The sequence below is a fragment of the Myotis myotis genome, unplaced genomic scaffold, assembly GCF_014108235.1.
Source record: "Myotis myotis isolate mMyoMyo1 unplaced genomic scaffold, mMyoMyo1.p scaffold_m19_p_5, whole genome shotgun sequence".
NCBI classification, from domain to species: domain Eukaryota; kingdom Metazoa; phylum Chordata; class Mammalia; order Chiroptera; family Vespertilionidae; genus Myotis; species Myotis myotis.
Window position 1 is genome coordinate 42,221,875 of NW_023416357.1, and position 19,900 is coordinate 42,241,774.

Below are 19,900 nucleotides of genomic sequence, written 5' to 3' on the forward strand. Positions count from 1 at the left end.
GAGTGTGTGGCTACAATTCAGTACAGGAAAGTTATGAAAACTAAGCAGGTCAAGAGGCTGTGACACATTGCACAAATTAATGTGTACATGGAAGTCTCCTAGGATGATGGTGGGGCGGGGAGATTATGTGTAAGATACCGAGATCTTCACTGAATGTGGTAAGTGATGGAGATATCCCAAGATGAGAATGAGAAGAAAGGGAAAGGGTATAGTAAGATGGGATGGGCCCAATAAAAACAAGGGAAATGAGGATAAAAAGGGAATGGCCTAGCACAGTGATGGCAAACCTTTTGAGCTCGGCATGTCAGCATTTTGAAAAACCCTAACTTAACTCTGGTGCCGTGTCACATATAGAAATTTCTTGATATTTGCAACCATAGTAAAACAAAGATTTATATTTTTGATATTTATTTTATATATTTAAATGCCATTTAACAAAGAAAAATCAACCAAAAAAATGAGCTCGCGTGTCAGAGATGACACGCATGTCATAGGTTCGCCATCACTGGCCTAGCCCTAGCTGGTCTGGTTTAGTGGATAGAACATCAGCTGTGGACTAAAGGGTCCCAGGCTCGATTCTGGTCAAGGGCACATGCCTGGGTTGTAGGCTCGATCCCCGCATGCAAGAGGCAGCCAATCAATGATTTTCTCTCATCATTGTTATTTCTGTATCTCTCCCCCTCTCCCTTCCTCTCTGAAATCAATAAAAAATATTTAAAACAATTTTTTTAAAGGGAATGGCCTAGATGCAACAGCTGGGAGCTTCATATAAACACTCCTGCTGGAAATAATGACTTTGTCAAAGACAGAATTATAGAGCATTCTGAGTCAGGAGGTCATGCTGAGAATACTTCCTATAGGACAGCAAGACCCAAATGGAAAAGCTAGGCTATGTAACAGTACTTTATAAAAGTATGTGAGGGAGGGAAATTGTTAGCTGTTCAACATATTTTACTCATGGGACCACTGCATCTAAAAACTGGCCATGCTGCTTGTATTTAAAGGAATGTAGTGAGGAGAAAGGGGGCTATGGATCTCATCTGGATGAAGTCCTGGAGGAAGAAAAAAAGTGTGTCTTAGATGATGTGCTAATTGGAAAAGCAGCTTTATTACAGCTACTTTAATTTTAACAGGTCTCTTTAGGGAGGCTTTCCTTGAATCTGATAGAGGGGAAGAGGATGCTTTTACATCATGGATGCCGATTAGAGGTGCCATAGCTGCTGAGGAATTCTTGCCATAGAACAAGAATGGGGAAATGGGTCCTTCAAGACCAGAAACACACACACACATGTACACACACATACACACACACACGTATGTTTATTTCTGCCTGATCTGTGCATGTATATTTTAAATGCTTCAGTGAGAAGGTAGGGATGGGGAGAAGAATGTGATTTACTACACAGGAGCCTTAGAGTCTTTGGAGTCCATGTCTGTGGTAGCAAACCTTCTGATGACCCAGCTTTCTTTTCATTAAAGTCTTGAATTTTTCTGGATCAAGTGCTGGGATTAGGTCCTAGGTACTGATACTTCAGCACTGGCCCATGTATTCTGAGGCTGTACATTTTTTTCTTGACATATGGAGCATTTTTCTTCAGAAGTAAGGAAGGCTATACTTCCTTCTTGTCAGGCAGAGTTAGAGTTGGCAGTGGTAAGAAAGAAAACACTAAATTTTAAGTTAGAAGGCACTCAAGTTATTTGATAAGAAGAAAACTAATTTATCTTAGTTTGAATTTGTAAAATAAAGGGTTAACACTACCTAATTCATAGGATTGTTTTATAAGGATTCATAGAAATGCTGCATATGAAAGTGTTTTGTTGATGAAAATACTCTTCTTCCATTATAATTAAAGATGACATTTATTAGCATAAGGGTAAAAATAGTGGCAGAATTAAGATGGGATTTAATACTTTTAAGCATCATTCCTGCCAAGCAATAAGCTATGACTCCTTTTTCAATGTACACAAAATGTTCCTCGTGATAAAGAAAAATAAAGGTCAGCAATGCAAGCAAGTGGAGAGATTTTTTTCTGTTCTTCAGAGCTCTGAATAGGAAGTAGGAAGAATCAGCATTTATTTTTTCCCAAAGATTAATGATAACTGAGGAAATTTTTGTAAATATGATCTTAGTTATGAATCAGTATCCTTAGTCAACAGAATAACTTTCTTTTTTAAAAATATATTGTTATTGATTTCAGAGAGGAAGGGAGAAGAGAGATAGATAGAAACATCAACAATGAGAGAGAATCACTGATCGGCTGCCTCCTGCACGGCCCCTACTGGGGATTGAGCCCGCAACCCAGACGTGCGACCCTGGCAGGAATCAAACCCGGGATCCTTCAGTCTGCAGGCCAACGCTCTATCCACTGAGCCAAATCAGTTAGGGCCAGAATAACTCTCAAAAGCAAACCAATAAAAGGAAATTAGTATTGTCATTAAAATATCTGTTATCTAATAAGCTAGAAACCTGAAAGTGGATTTCAAAGCAAAGGAATCTCAGGAAAAGTCTGGACGTCGTAACATCTCAATGCTTTGAGATATTTTATATTTCTTTATCAGAAATACAGTATTAATAAAACCTCCACCATCTACATATCTATCTTCAGTACTAAACTTATAGAATTCCATTTTTATTCTAAGGAAAAGAAATTAACTCAGTATTTGAACATATTGAAAAGAGAAATGAAAAATATCACTAAAGAAAAAGTAATGAATACAATCTGAAGCAGCTGGATGGGGTACTACACCATATGTCAAGAGACCTGGTTATGGTTTCAACTCGGCCATACAAGCTTAGTGAGACCTCAGCTAAACCACAGCCTCACTGAGCTTCTGTTTTTCTCTTCTGTAAAATGGGGCTAGTTATACATATCCTGTCTGTTTCACTGAGTTCTGAAATTGATTTTTAAGCTGTTCAATAAAAAACATTATTGGGATTATTAGTAAATTGAATTTTCAGTCAATGTTAAAACACCAATGTCATATAACATAAGGTCAGGAAGTTAAAAGTATATATCAAAAAGCTGAATCACCAATGGAGAAGGGCTTTAAAAAACAATAGTGCTGTATTTATTGATAGTACCATCCAGAGGCCTTTAAAAAGCAATCCCTTCCCCCATGTCCTTTTTCTCTGTGTTAGTTGTGGGTGAACAGGACTGTTCTCTAAAAGGTTTCTAAATGATGTTGATGTTAAAAAATATAGTATCACCATTTAACAGCCTTTTAAAGAGCGGTCCCTAGTATGGTCTTTGTTAACAACAGAGGGAGGAAGGGACTATTTTTTTCAAAGGCTTTTAGAGGATGTTGTTAAAAGAATATATAGTGACATCATTTAAAAGCCTTTTAAATAATAGTTCTCCTTCCCTCCCAATTGTAATGTCCTCGGCTTTCATTTATTTTGTACTATAAGCCGAAAGTGGACATGCCAACATATAACTGGCCATGGCAGGCATTTGTTGGCTGGAGAATGATGTATTGCTTTTTAAAAGGTTGGTATCCAGAAATAAATCCAACTCTTCAAGAACATGGTACCATTTTTATACAGGATACTGCCCACCCACCTTGTCATTTGTTTGTCTGCTCTAAGAGTGTACTGAAGATATCACCCAAACAAGTAAGGAGTCAGAGCTAAGTCATTCCAAGATTACTGTGGCATGAATATAGTCCTACCATCCTCTTTTACTTGAGTTAACTCTCCATCCAACTCATGGCAGAATCTAACTTTCAGCTCCTCACTTGCTATCTTTATTAAACTGTTTCTGCCACTATTCCTTTAATTTTAGACTTTGCCCTGTGATGAGGCAGCAGTGGGCTCTTAGGTTCCTCCCATATTAAGCTCAGGGAAGAAGAAATTAAGTCAACCATTTGGTTTAAAGCCCGAAGTCTGACAGCCAGTGTACTTTGAGGTAGGTTAGCGTATCTTTCACATAACATGCCAAAGAAAAAACAACTACCCCTAGGGATCCAATCATAGGATTGGAAACAATTTTCCATCTCTTCTTGTGTGCGGTCTTTTCAGAAAGTGTCATTTCAAGAATAGGAATTCCTACATCTATAACACATTAATGAAATAATAAGCCTTTAAAAAATCTAAAGCACAGTCCTCCAATTTTAATTCTAAGTTTTAGTGCATCCCTTACTTTTTATCAATTTTGCACATAGATCTCCCTGGTTAGTTCCTGATTTACTTAAATCATAAGTAATAAACATACGATTTAAACATCGAATACTACCCATAATACAATGCTCAGCTCAAGCCCCAATTTGTTCATTCAACTCTTTCTGACCATACTTCCAGCTCAAAATGGTATTACTCACATTCTATTTTGATATTTTTTATAGTTTAATTTTCATATTATTATTTAACTTTATGGATTTCATATTATTTAACCTTATTCTTCTGCGCCATGTAAATAAAGTGCTAAGCCTAGACAATTTCTTTGCACATTTTTGCATAATTAAAAAATGTAAATAACTTTTGAATTCTCTCCTGCCTTAATAGTACAAGTTAGTTATTTGTGCTTATATTTATATTTCAGAGTAGCATATACTTAAATGTTTTAAAATATTTTAAAGCCTCTGCATAAAATTCATGTCATTTGAGGTTTGTTTCCATTACCTACTGAGATAAATCAATGAAAAATTCTACTATAATTCTGATTCTAGTAAGTATAAACTGATAAATTTTGAAATAAAAATTCCGATTTTAAAAAAGCATAAAAATAGCATGAGGAAAATATAAATATATGAAATTACCCTAATATGATTGATCTGACAATTTCAGCTGGCAAAATTCCTATAGCAGGGCTCCACTGGAATTGTGGGTACAGTGAGTGCCATGGTTCCATCAAGATCAAGATCAAAGAGGACCCCGTTATGTGCGGCGAGGCACCAGAATGATCTCCAGAAAAGCCAGGACCCTACTTTTCCTCTCCTCTGTAATTTGAGAGGTGAGGCATGAGTATGAGTCATCTTCCTCTCCCCACAGGGTCTATAAGTGGATTGGTATACAAAATCATGTCCTCCCAAAAGTATCCATGTCCCACCCCACAGAACCTATGTCTACGTAATAATGCATGACAAGGGGGAATTAACCAACTGAATGTGAGACGGGAAAATATTCCTGGGCTATCTGGGTGAGCCGTGTAATTACATGAATCTTGTAACAGAAAGAGCGAGGCAGGAGCCAGTGTCAGAGTGACGCAGTGTAAAAACAACTCAATTGGTCACTATAGGCTTTGAAGATGGAAGGAGCCCTGAGATAAAGAGTGTGGCCAGCCTGGAAAAGCTGGAAAAGGCAAGATAAAGGATTCTCCCCGAGAGCTTCCAGAAGGGAACACAGCCTTGCTGACACCTTGAGTTTAGCTCAGTGAGTCCCATTTTGGGCTTCTGACCTCCTGAACTGCAAGATAATAAATTCACATTGTTATAAGCCACCATGTTTGTGTTACATCAGCAATAAGAAACTAATAAAGGTATTTGATGCCTAGTTGAAAACTACTGTTCTGAATGTTTGTGTTGTAAAATCTACCTATGGGTCTATGGTACAAATGTTTATTTGTATACATTTTTCAATGGCTGATCTGCGATCTGAAAAACATCAAAAATTCTGCTTTACCTATAGTATTTCCACATTGGACTTAAGCTTGAACACTAATGAATTTGAGTGGCTCTCAAACCTGGACAGTTATTTGTCAGAATCGTTTAGAGAACTGGTTTTTAAAAATGCCCCTCCACCAATAACCTTTCTATATTTTAAACGAGCATACTGATTTGATTTTTATCCATTCAGTTAACACAGTGGTTCTCAACCTTGGCTGCACATTAGAATCACCTGGGAATCTTTTTAAAATCCTGATTTCTGGGCCTCATTCCAGAGGAGAGCTTCCAGAAAGGAACACATTCTGGAGGATGAGGCTCAGAAATCAGGATTTTAAAAAGATTCCCAGGTGATTCTAATGTGCAGCCAAGGTTGAGAACCACTGAGTTAACAAGTATGAAAACCAATTTAAAAAAAAAAAAAAAAGATGAACTGTCTTCCAAAGGCTCCAACCTAATGCACTGCATGCTATTTAAGACAACCTATTGTCCCTCTTTAGTTAGTATGTATTATTAGTCTTTTTGATCAAATAGGAACATTCTGTATGAGTTCTGTACAAACAAAAGGAGATTTTTGTAAGCAGTAGTAGCCATAGACACTTGGGTGATGAGGCATAAAAAAAGACAAGTTTCAATGGGGAGAAAACAAGAAAATTAAGAAAGGGTTTGGGAGGAACAGAACAAGTAGGTATTAAAAGGGTAATAATTCTGAAGGAACTCTTAAAAACGTTGCTTTTTTCTAGAGCCATTTTTCTCTGAGAAAAGCACAATAAAAACAGTTAGACTTTTATAAAGGTCATACTGAGTCTCTGAATCCAGATTCTTAAGCATTTTGCAACTACTTGTGTAAAGTTAATGTTATTAACTGCTGGGATAAATACTGCAGGTGTACCAATGGGAGTTTATGCAACCAGGTCTATGTGAGAAAAGTTGAACCACCAGAAATATAAGTAAATGATGCTCAGAAAAGAACTTAATTTAATCTGTGTTGGTCTGACAGAAACATATGTAGAATGACAAAACATTTCTTGATAGAAAGTCCACATCTACAAATCATATTACAGAAGGCATTCACTATCATAATCCAAGATAAAAGAATTCATCTCTGAAAATTTGTTAGTGTTAGTCATTTCCTCTGCCAAGAACCCAAAATACTTCATACAAACCGTCAGTACCCCCCTACTCATTCTCTCCTGCACTCTTGTGTTCATGGTTTCCATTTCCATAACAGAAAGATGTGCCTCAAAACTGCAACCATGGATTACTTTTTTAAAAATTTGCTTTAGAATGTAGAAGACACTCCGTTCTTGTTTATTAATAGAAATATTAGTGTGTGTTTTAAACTTGTCACCATAATCTCCAAAGCTTTTACTAGAAGAAAACTAGCTCCATCCACTGATATCAAGTCTGCAGAGAATGTACAGGACATTAACCTGTATTCACTATTCTACCCAAACTATTTTTGGAGGTCTCAGAGAACTGAGAAATTACATATATGCATGCTGGGTAATTTTTATGTTTGATCTGACACTTGTTCAGATCATTTCCCTGCTTCTTGATATATAATGGCTCCTTTTGGTTGATAGCTTTTAAATAAGCATTGAGCCACATATCTATAAAAATGTAACGTAAAAGGCACACTGGTGAGTTTCAGAATACACACAATCTGGCCAGGTATTAAAAAAAAAAGATATGATTCCCTGTGTCCATTTATCGGAAGACTGGAGAATTGATAACCTTCTCCAGATGTGTATCATTCTTTTAAAAATTAGTTAAAATATATCATTTCCTAAGGAAGAAACAGTTCAAATAAGTCAGACACTAACTTCTGAGCATTTCCTTTAACTATTTTACTTACTCCCTGGGTGTTTAAAATTAACAAGGCATTCGAACTTGTTGGGTAGTACATCTATGGATTTTAGCAAATGAAGCTATGTCAAATTTCAAATTATTTTCAAAGATTTTAAGAAAATTTCCAATTCTATCAAGTATGATGGAATTGGAAATTGCCAGTGGCTGGCAAGTATTCACAATCTACCTATGGTTATGCACTGTGACTAAACAGTTTGCTGTAATTCCCCAAAGTAAAACATGCCTGTATATGAACATTTTCTGGCACAAACATGTCCCTGTCACAAAGCTATGTCTAAATTTCAAATTCATACTTAGAATCACTACTTTAGCAGCACTGTCACTGACAAGACCCATGTGACACTTCAAACTGCGTATTATCACCCATTGACAAACGTGACACTTTATGAAGAGCCAGCCCCCTTCACCCTGACATCCTCTGTACCCTGAGTAAATAACAATTCATTTCCTAACCTTGACTTTAGAGTCCAGCCTTTCTACCCTTCTTTTTTTTCTTCTTTCCAAACAAGTGACAAAGAACAAGGAAGCTGATTGAAGGGGTCCATTATGTATCAACTTAAAGAAAGGCAAAGTGATTGATGAAACCAGCAGTCACCTTCACTGCTAGCTACTGCACCTGTATCCTTTTTGTCAAATGACCTGAAAATCCTGCTGACAGTTTAACATTCACTGCAAGGATACAAAGTATGGGACTACAGTTTTCAATATTTCTATTTGCAATGAAATGTTCAGGGATATAATCTGAAAACAAAAGTTAAACTTTATAATTTTCTAAGCTTTGTATTTTCCTCCTATATAGTCTCTGATTGCATCAACTTGCTTTACAAAAATATTGTCAGGGGTGTGTATATAGGGTAGGGAAGTGGTGTGGCAGGGTAGGCAAAATGAATGCTTCTTTTAAACTTTATCATTCTGTCTGTTTTGTTGGCAAAGACAATATTGTTAACATAGCAGGATTCCTCCTGCCAAATTATTTGCTAAGTTATAAATACATTGCTAGACAAAGAAATTATGACTTCTTACTTTTTCTCTGTATCTTAAAAAGGAATTATTAATTAAAATAAAAAGTTAAAATGTAACATTCTAACAACAGTAATATTTTACCTAACCAATCTAAAGTTGTTTCTCAACTTTCAATAGGTGACACAGGCTTAGTGAATTCACTGGATAACCAAGTAACTAAGAATTTCTTCTGTGGATGGATAAAAGTTTACCTAATTCAAAGAACTCATGATATTTCCTTACAGCAGTGAATTCACTCACAAGCTTACTGTATTAGAAATAAAAATTTCACTAGGCAACAGTGACACACTTGGGAGCCAGCAAAACCTCAAAAGAAGCCCAGTTCTTGGTGTGGACATAGCACCATTTCTTCTGGGCATTTATTACCTGTTAAAAACCAATCTTTTGGTGAGTGGCAGTTCAGGGTTTTTGAGAGCAAGCTGCAATATTTCTTCAGGTCTGCAGAGTCATAATTAAAGCTGAACTGAGCGGAATTGGAGAGGGAAGGTCAGCGAGGTGCCGTATGAGAGATGAGGCTGGGCTGATGGGCACCAAATGAACAAATTATGATGGGCCCCACTCAATGTGATGAGGTCAAATGCTTGTTTCTACCCACTGACAGTTCAATTTCCCTGAAATGTCTCTCGGTTCTCTATGAGCTAATTATGAATGAAAAGTTATCAACTGCCCACGCCAAAGGGGGCTTAAATACTATTTTGTGGAGTTCTTAATGTCAAAATATTGTTCAAAACAGCAAGCTGTCCCACTCCAAATATAATGTGTGGGTTAATCTAAATACCAGGGAAACACTATCCATTTTCCCCAGATTTCCCACAATGTATACATAAAGCAAATTCTCCAGCACTTGTCAGCTTAACCAAAAAGAAAAAAAGAAAAAAAATCATTTTATCATGTAAATCTGTATTATACTTACAATTTATTTCCATGGTAATAGTAGTATAGTGCTTGTAGTTTTATATATCATAGGCTACAAAATTTTCAAATAGCACTATATGTTTTTCCAGGAGTGATGTCACTGGATTATTTAGCTTCTAGGCATCAATACTCACATTTGCCCCAGCATACAGATTCATTATACTAAATCAGCTCAAGAGTGATTGACAAAATGTAAACTCCTTTTATGGAACCTCAGTTTCTGAGGAACAATTTTCCACCGCCTGCAGCTATGATGGACAATTATTTTGTTTACATTTATAAGGCTAAATTGGATACAACTTCTCTTTGAATCCTATAACAGAGATAAATATTTAATAGAATTTAGGATTCAACTAATTAAAAATGTATATGGTTTCAATCACAATAATACAAAAACAGATGAAAATAATAACATTTACTGGGGCCCAACTATGTGCCAACTATGTGCTAAGGATGTTTAACACAATATGTTTGGTAGTTTTCTAGTAATATACAACATATTTAAAAGCTTGGCTCAATGTCTCGAGTTAAAGAAAAATAAAGCAATACGAACTGCATAAAATAAAATAGAGCACTGAGCTTAAATTGTAACAAAAAATTATAAAAATATGGCCTGGCCGATGTGGCTCAGTGGTTGAGCATCAACCTATGAACCAGGAGGTCATGGTTCCATTCCTGGCCAGGGTACATGCCTGGGTTGCAGGCTCAATGCCCAGTGGGGGATGTGTAGGAGGCAGCTGATCAGTGATTCTCTCTCATCCTTGATGTTTCTCTCTCTCCCTCTCCCTTCCTCTCTGAAATCAATAAAAAATATATATATATATTTAACAAATTACAAAATATGTAAATGAACTATGCTTAAAAATGACATGTTAACTTTCTTATTGCCACTAGATGAAAAAGAGTTATATCCTCTATAAGAAAAGTAGATTTAAGGTATAAACATAAGTACTTGGTAAGAGTGGGGCAGAGAGAGAAAAAGATCAATGATTACTTAGGCAAAGATAGTTGGACATAAAACTATGAGAATATTTTTTGACATTTGAAAGCATCATATGGAAATATACCTATATATATGTATATAGGTATATTTGTATATATATATATATTTGGCAACTTCCTAATAATGAAAAAGTTTTTAATGTTAACCATCATTTCTACATTTGAGAAAATATGCTAAATTATACAACATCAATTTAAAGATTCCTTAAGAAGTATTATCTTATATATTCATGTTTAGAGATCACAATTTAATTTGTTCATTAAAGGATCCTTTTTAGAAGTTGATTTTTTCTAATTCTTATTGTAATTGTATTGTTCTAATCTTGTATTATAAAGGCAGCTGCTTGCCTATCATTTATACTTTCCTCGTTAATCCTGACTCAGTGAATTAACCTTTAATTATATCCGTTAAAATTGAAATGAGCCTCTTGTCTGGCTGGGGCTGCCCCCTTTCAGTGCATGATTCTGATGAAAATTTTTAGGGTTAATGAATATGTCCCATGTCATGTCTGATGGCTGCTAAAGATGTGAGGAGGTAAATGTTACCTTAGAAAGATGTGCTTTAAATTTTTAGGAGATCTGCTCTATTGACAGAAACATAAAATAAAAATCTTTAGTTTCTCAGTTTACCATGCTGTATTTTCAGCCGAACTAAGAGAGCATTTAAGAAATACAAAGAATGGTTATTAAGATACATTTAATCAAACAACTTAAAAAAACTTAATCTCCATTTTACTATCTTCAATAAGTAATAAAAGGAACATGTAAGGAGCACAACTACTTTTTAGATATGTGCTGAATAGGAATTCTCTCAGTGATGTAATAAACTAACATATTAACAATACATCCCTTTAAACCGAAATCCAGTGGGTATGGTCTCTAATGATAAAGTTGGAAATAGGAAAAGATTAATTTCATTCATTTAGCATACTTTTTTTGATGAACATCCATTATGTATTAAGCACTGGGAACAGAAAGGCAAATAAAAAGGCCCTGTCCTATCTTACAGAGACGCAGAGTCCAAGTCTTATTACTTCTTTCATACTTCTAATGAATACTTCTCACATGCTCATGATGTTTGCTAAAGTATCTCCACTTACTATCCCATAAACTTCTAGAAATTTAGAATTGGAGAGGTTCTTAGAAACAATATTCAGTCTTCTAATTTCACAGGTGACAATCTGAACTGAACTCAAATTTTGGTGTACCAGCTTAAATTTATAAGATAACTTTGTCAGGTCACATATTCTATAAACCATGGATGTCAAAGCCTCACTGAGAATATGAAATAAACAAGTTTCTGAAATTATGTACTTCAAATATCTTATTATGAAAACTTTCAAATGTACCCCAAAACAGAAAGACTAATATAATGAATAAGTGGTACTCATCACTAAGTTTCAAAACGTATCATTTGTCCAATTTTGTTTAATCCAACCTTTTACTCCCCTTCTGAATTATTTAAAAGCAAATTATAGCTATAATCTACTTTTATCAGTAAATACTTCGGTCTGTGTTTCTAACAAAGACTTTTAAAGAAAACTTTCTATTATCACACCTGAAAGAAAAAATTCCCTTTAAGTTCATGTAAAATACAGTCAGTGTTCACATTTCCCTGACTATAATACATGTCTTTTCAGAGCTGGTTTGCTTGAATCAGGATTCAAACAAGATGCACATATTATATTTGGTTGTATCTCTCTTAATCTAAATTATGCATTTTAAAGCAGAACTTACTAAAATTTTGTTTGTTTTTTAGAATAAGTGTAAAGGAGATCTTCAGTATTAATTTAACATATGGGGGAGATATTTATATATTCAGTAATGTGGAACAACTGCAAATTTAAAGAAATAACCCTTATTGCTAGGGCTATAAAAGCCATCTGTAATTATATTCCTGAATGATTTGAATAACAGTGTGTCTGATATATTCTAAGATAAGTGGCTTTTACTCTTCTTTGCTATTAGGGTCATATACTGTACTTATCTATTTTTACTCCATGCTCTCCTCTCTCTAGTAATAAATTAGTTTATCAGTGTTAGTTTGGCATGTGCCTGCCCTACAGTTAAATTCATTTTCTTTTCCTTTGAAGAGTAAGTGTAAGTATCACAATAATATTTTCCATGTTTAGGTCAGGTTTCTGATGGCAAAGATTTAATATTATTAAAATAATACTTAATTTCCATACTATGCCTTGCCATATGTTCAGAAAATTTTTGGCAAGCTTTATAAAAAGAAGAACAAAGGTAACAAAAGTTAACTTGACGTGTTATTAAATAATAACACATGATTGGCCAATGTATAATAATCTAAGATATCTTAAAGCTTAAAAAACATTATATTTCACTGCAACTATAACAATGTACCATACACAATTTGAAATATAACAGTTGACAGTAACACAAAGTTCAATCAACTTTGCATATGTAAAATAAAATTGCCATAAAAGATTAAATCTTTTCTAAACAAGTGATATTTTTAAAACCTCTTATCATTTCCTATTATAGTACATTTAATTATAATAAACGAAAGTTAAAAACCATACCCTTAGAAAAGAAGTCGGTAGATATTCCATGAACTAAGCTCTGAAAACAGTGAACCCAGAGCAAACGAAAGGAACTACTACCACAAAGTAGAAAGAAAAGAATGCCCAAAGCTTTCTTTATCATCTCTTCTTTAATCCTTCAATTTCTTGCAAATTTATATACATATTTTCTTTGTTTTGGTGGGTGACTAGTTCATTACTAACTATAATTAGCATATCAAAAGTGGATTCTTCCTGGTGGAGAATTTTATTATAATGTCAACAAAGCATTATGAGTATTATCTACCAGTCAGGACTTACGATTGTTAGATTGGCATATATTTGCTTAAGCCAAATAATAAATATTTTGCAATAAAACCCCTGCAACTAAAAATGAATTACAGTCTCTTTTTAAAAAGTAGCTCCTTTTCATAATCTAGGGAAGGAAGCAAATATAGTGCTCTTACTAACTCTGAGACGGAAGTAGTGTGGAAATAGAGTCGAAGCAACAGTATGGCACACCTTAAAGTTTAATTTAAAAATTAAAGCTACTCATACCCAGAAGAGAATTAAATAAAGAAATAAGATGGGACATGGCTAGGCAATGGAAGAACAAAATACTGTCAAATTTTAATTAAAAAATGTTTTCAATTTAAGCAGACCCAGGCCAGTGATTTTTCATTATTTTTATCACAGTTCCATGACTACTGACATTCTCATCAGAACAAATAAAGGATTTTTCCCAAATTTGAAATGACAAAATTATTTTTAATTTTGACTTATAATTTATTCCTCCTCTAAACTCAGGATTTTAACTAGACTTGTCTCTTAGCCTAAGGCTTGAATATATCTTACATTTGCAAAGTACAGTGTAAAAATATAAATTTTTTTTAAAAGGTAGTTGTTTTACCTTATTAGAAAACAAACTTTATCACAGATGTATTATCTTTTGTTTTGGGAATGAGATCACATATTCAAGAAACATCTGGCACACGACCTAGTAAATGCTTATACTCAAAGACTCCCTTCAAAGCAATCTGTCTTGAAGACAAACTAGAAGAAAGCTGGCACTCTGGCAGCACAAAAGAAGCAGCCTGGAAAACCACACTAAAGTGCCCTAGCCCAGTACAAATGAGAGAGATTGATTTAAGACAAAAATCCACTTCAGAGAATCAGAAATCAACTTCAATTACAACTGTCATCATTATGATACACACTTATTCTAATAATTCCAAATACGGAAAGCATGTCTGATAGATACTCTTTATCTTCCAATTAATTTCGGATAACTCAAATGGGGTCAGGACCTCATCCCTAATCATGGACAGTTGTAATTTCAATTAATTGCAATATCTGTCAATAACAAAAGCTCTAAGCCTAGTTGCTAGCCATTTTTTAAAATTTATTTTAATTTTATATTTAATCCCCACCCGAGGATATATTTATTGACGAGAGAGAGAGAGAGAGAGAGAGAGAGAGAGAGAGAGAGAGAGAGAAACATTGACGTGTGAGGGAAACAACCTCCTGTACATACCCCAACCAAGGATCGGTCCCACAACCTAGGTATGTGCCCTGACTGGGTTCTCTAGTTGCGCTTGCCTTTTTGCAACTCTGGTTTTTCTTTCATGGGATGTTCTTGGAATTAATTCCTCAATATATTACCTCTATATTCTATAATGATCACTTTTTAAATGAACCTTCCCGCACCTTTTGTGTAAGGGACGATGCTCCAACCACTGAACAACCCAGGCCGGGGCACTAGCCATTTTTCTATATTCCTCAGATAAGGAACCTGACAGAACTAAAGATGCTAAAATTTGGTTTGTGTATAAAAATGCCTTTTCTTTGCCTCACTCTGCCTGCTCAAATTCAAGTTTATTACTTATAGGTTCCCCTCTTCCTACCCTTGAGCTTGTAAATCCTTGAGGGGGTGGGGAGCTTTAATTAAATTACAGGCTTCTTGGTCATACTGATAAACTAAATGCTATCTTTTTGCTGGTCATGGGAAATTCCAGGTTGGTTACCCTTAACAACTTGCAGAGACCTTAGTTTAATGCTGTTGCTGCCACCGACTCCCCCCTGCCATCGCGAGCCTTTACTCCTTCATTGGTGATGAAGTGATGCTCCACAGTACCAATTCAAGGAAAGCAGACAGTGGATAGCATGGACTGTGAAAATTATCCTTCTGCTTCTTATGAATGAGGAAAAGTAGTTCAGATTTCTAAATTTTACACTCTCCTAAATGTCAAAAGTTAAGCTATAACAGTAGAGGGAAATAGGTGGGACTGTGGAGATTAGCCAATATAAAGTAATAGTATTTTTGTACACAATCAGAGAAATAACAACAAATAAGGACAACTTACAGCCAGAGAAATTCCAAAATGGGAAAAACTATGTCACAAATGAAAGTACTTATTATACTTATTATAATTACATGCCTTTAAGGCATTTCTTTTTTATGTTCCCACTTAACTGTAAACTCCTGAGGGCAGGAACCTAGCCCATCTTGCTCACTACTATATGTCTGGCACCTGCCTCATATTCTGGCCTGAACAAATACTTATTGAATGAATAAAACACTTAATTGGCATATGTGTAGTAAGGAATTTGGTTTCACTTAAAGAGAGGTCTGGACTTCGCTTTAGTGCTTAAGAGGTAACCTCTAAACTCTTGGAATTTCCCCAATGATAGCAGTGTCTTTATAATTCATGGTGGGCCCCTGGGGACCATACCTGGCTGGTAGTTTATGCCCATGCAGTGATTCATGGTGGGTCTCTAGATAGCTTATGCTTAGCTATTAACTCAGGATGGGAATGGCTACATCAGAAACACCAATCATATGATTAAAGGATTGGGGCTTTGGACCACTGATAACCAGCCTGACCGGGAGGGGAGGGCTGGAGATTGAGTTCAACCATGTTGCAGTTATTTAATCTTGTCTACGCAATAAAGACTCTGGATGCTCAGTAAGCTTCCCTGGTTGGCGATACTTCAATGCCAGGAGGGTAACGCAGAAGCTTTGAGTTTGGAACTCATCCTGAATCGCCTCTATGTATCTCTTCCTTTGGCTGGTTCTAATTTGTATCCTATTGTTATAATAAAACTGTAATCTCAAGTATCTTGCTTTCCTGAGTTCTCTGAGTTGTTTTAGTGAATTATTAAATTTGAGGGTAGTTTTAGAAAACCCCTAAACTTCCAGGTGGCCTTAGTAGTCTTGGACTGATGTAACCAGTCTGGAGGACTGTGCCCTTCACATGGAGCTTGGCTAACTCCAAGCAGCATATGATATCTAACAGAGCTCCTCTTTTTGCAACTCTGATTTTTCTTTCATGGGATGTTCTTGAAATTAATTCCTCAATATATTACCTCTATATTCTATAAAGATCACTTTTCTTAATGAACCTTCTTGCACACTTCCTTTACAAATTTGTAATAATAATGTAATAACAAAAAAATAAAGAAAATACTTAGTGTTTAATATTACAGGTGAAAAAATATGAGGCACCAAGAAGTAAATCGATTTGCCCAAGGTTGCTCATTTTGTAATCTGCCAGAGCTGTGATTTGAATGCAATCAGTTGGGCTCAAGGGTCTGTGCTTTTAACTGCTACACCATATACTGCTTTGAATGTTTGCAGTTGGTATATGACTGGTGCAAGGGACAGCAAAGGATGCAAGTAGCTTTAAGGGGTTAAGGCCAGGGATGATAGATGCCCTGCAATGAACAGGACACAATAAAGATTATATACCACGTTTCCACAACTTTCAAATGTCATGTTGGACATTCACGAGGTGGTAACTTGTTTACAATTACCAATCTCAGAACACCTTACATGTAAGTACAAAGGAGTATTTTTGCAAGGTTTTAATATACTCAATTTTCCAGGAATGCAACTATCAGAAAAAAACAGTTCAATGTTTTGAAAATGTATGTTATTAATGGCAACATTATAACCCATAGCATTTGAGTTGCTAATACAACACACCAGTCTGCATTTATAGCTGCCACATTCATGGTAGTTCTACTAGTACATATGAGTGACAGCATCATTTAACTACTTCATTACATTTCCAGTGCAGTCATGATCAAGAGGTTAACTATTACTTTATTATAAACTAGAGGCCCGGTGCACAAAAATTTGTGCACTCGGGAGGGTCCCTCAGCCCGGCCTGTGCCCTCTAGCAGTCTGGGACCCCTCAGGGGATGACCACCTGCTGGCTTAGGCCCGCTCCCTGGGGGATTGGGCCTAAGCTGGCAGTCAGACATCCCTCTGGCAGCCTGGGAGCCCTCGGGGGATGTCCATTTGCCAGCGGGGAGCAGGCCTAGCTGCAGTCGGACATCCTTAGCGCTGCTGAAGAGGCGGGAGAGGCTCCCACCACCACTGCTGTACTGGCAGCCATCAGCCTGGCTTGTGGATGAGCAGAGCTCCCCCTGTTGGAGCACACTGACCACCAGAGGGCAGCTCCTGCATTGAGCGTCTGCCCCCTGGTGGTCAGTGTGTGTCACAGTGATCAGTGATTCCCAGTCACTCTCTGTTAGGTTCAATTTGCATATTACCTTTTTATTATATAGGCTAGAGGCCTGGTGCATGGGTGGGGGCCGGCTGGTTTGCCCTGAAGGGTGTCCCGGATAAGGATGGGGGTCCTGCTGGGTTGCCTGGCCAGCCTGGGTGAGGGGCTGATGGCTGTTTGCAGGCTGGCCACAGCCCCTTCAGGGTGGGGGTCCCCACTGGGGTGCCTGGCCATCCTGGGTGAGGGGCTGATGGCTGTTTGCAGGCTGGCCACAGCCCCCAGCCACCCAAGCTCCCAGTGGAGGCTGGCTGGAAGGAGGTATCTGGGATTTATTTAGATTCTATAATTGAAACTTTGTTGCCTTTTGTGGAGGCCACAGCCAGCCATAGCAGGCTGGAAGCTTTGCTTCCTCCATTGCTGGGGCAACCAAGCCTCCTGCTTGCTCCAGCTCTGTGGCCGCCGGCTGCCATCTTGGTTGGGTTAATTTGCATATAGTCGCTTTGATTGGCTGATGGGCATGGCTTGGGTGTAGCGAAGGTATGGTCAATTGGCATCTTTGTCTTTTATTAGCGTAGACTACTTTTATTTCTTTCTATTCAATTAGGGCAACATGTTGATTTTGAAATTATGGATGTACTCTCACCTATGAAGTTCATTTCAAGATCCAAAAGGCTCCTCTATATTTGTTGAGGACCCACATCATTATATGAGGGCTATAATTTTTAAGGGTTTTCCTTTGAGTTCTCCTCTGATGTCTTTAGCCCACGTCTTTCTAAATTTGTACACACAATGAGAAAACTCACAGTTTGTTGCTCATGTTCTTTTTAAAGTACTGTTTTGAGGGCTGGAGGTGAGATTAGGAGCCATTCTGTGTCAGACTATTCAATTTATTTCTACATAAATAAACCTTTTCAAAGTTCTACTTTTCTTTGTTTAAAGATCTACCCCTTTCCTCATGTATGGTGCTGGAGCATTTCTGGTTGCCATTCTTATTACTACTGTTTGATCAATCTGTTAGCTTGTGGGGATGAGTGTTACGATCTTGCTTCACTAGCCGCACCACCGGGAGTTGGTTTGTGCGCACTTTGGATAGAGTGCTTTTCTTTTCCTTTGAAGAGACCATTCCAATACATATTTTCCTTAATTTAAAAAGGTGAATCCTTCAATTACTTTGTAATGAATTAAAATTTACTATAACTTTTCTAATCACAACTGCCTTCTTCTTATAGCTAATAAAGTGTAAGAGTCTACTCAGGGTCCATTATCACATCACTTGTGAAAATATTAGTTAATATTGACTGAGCAATGACAATGTGCCAGTCACTGTTTTAACAGCTTTACATTTATTATCTCATTAATCTCACAACAATCCTGTGAGTTAGATATTATCTTCATAGGAAACTGAGGTACAGAAAAGTTACCTACCAATTTGCCCCAAATAACATAACTAGTAAATTACCAAGTAAGGATTTGCACCCTGGTTATCTAATATCAGCCCAAGAGGTTTATCCACTACTTTACTACCTCCCAAGTTTTTAGGGGCCTCCTTTCCCCTCAAGGACTAACTGCTTCACTTTAGGTTTTTTTTATTACCACTTTCTCTTTACAGCCTACCACAAATACTCAATAAATATTTATTACTTAAATAAGTGAAAGACTTAACTACTTATTTTCACTGCTTTGCCCCCATCTCTTTTAATCTACGTTGTCCTTTTAGAAAAAAAAAAAAAGGCAAACTAAAATCCCAAATACGGTTCTTGCTCATTTCTGAGTGGTTAGAAGGTAACTGCACTCTACAGCTTAAAAACAACATTATAAGCTTAATAGTTTTCACCTATACTTTCTAAGTGAGCTGACCAATGCTAAACAGAAATGCATGTAGCTCTTCTGAGTATTTCATGACCTTGCAATCACACTTGCATCGAAGGGGAAATTTATAGCAATAATCTGCAAGAATTGAGCACTCCTCTCTCCCACTCCAGCAGAGCAGCTTTATGCTCCAGGGCAGCTCAGGTCACCAATTACACACCCCTGCCAGCCCTGGAACCAGTGATGCACCAGATCTATTCAAGCTACCTGTGCTCCCATCACAACTCACGGTTCTATCTCCTAGTTTGTTAGATTTCTGACACAAATTAACAGGAGGCCAAGTGGATTATATGTCCTAGGCAGCACACTTGATTTAGGGTGAAAGGTTAGTGATCTAATATGCTAACACAGAAAAAGTTCTTGTTCTTTCTTTCCCTTCATCTCTCTCTTAAATTAATTTAAAAAATTAAAATTTATTTTTTCAAAAAGTTTGACTCAGTTGGTAACTCAGTTGGATAGAGCATCATCCCAATATGCCACGGTTGTGGGTTCAATCTCTGGTCAAGGCATACACAAAAATCAATCAATGAATGCATGAATGAATGGGACAACAAATCGATGTTTCTCTCTCTCCCTAAAGTCAAT

The 19,900-nt window shown here is 36.6% G+C and overlaps 1 protein-coding gene across 9 annotated transcripts in view; it reads right to left on the reverse strand.

The window, feature by feature from the left end:
• The window catches only part of AP3B1 (adaptor related protein complex 3 subunit beta 1), a 204,739-nt gene that overhangs the window by 46,110 nt on the left and 138,729 nt on the right, over positions 1-19,900 (reverse strand). The gene's annotated exons all lie outside the window — the stretch shown is intronic.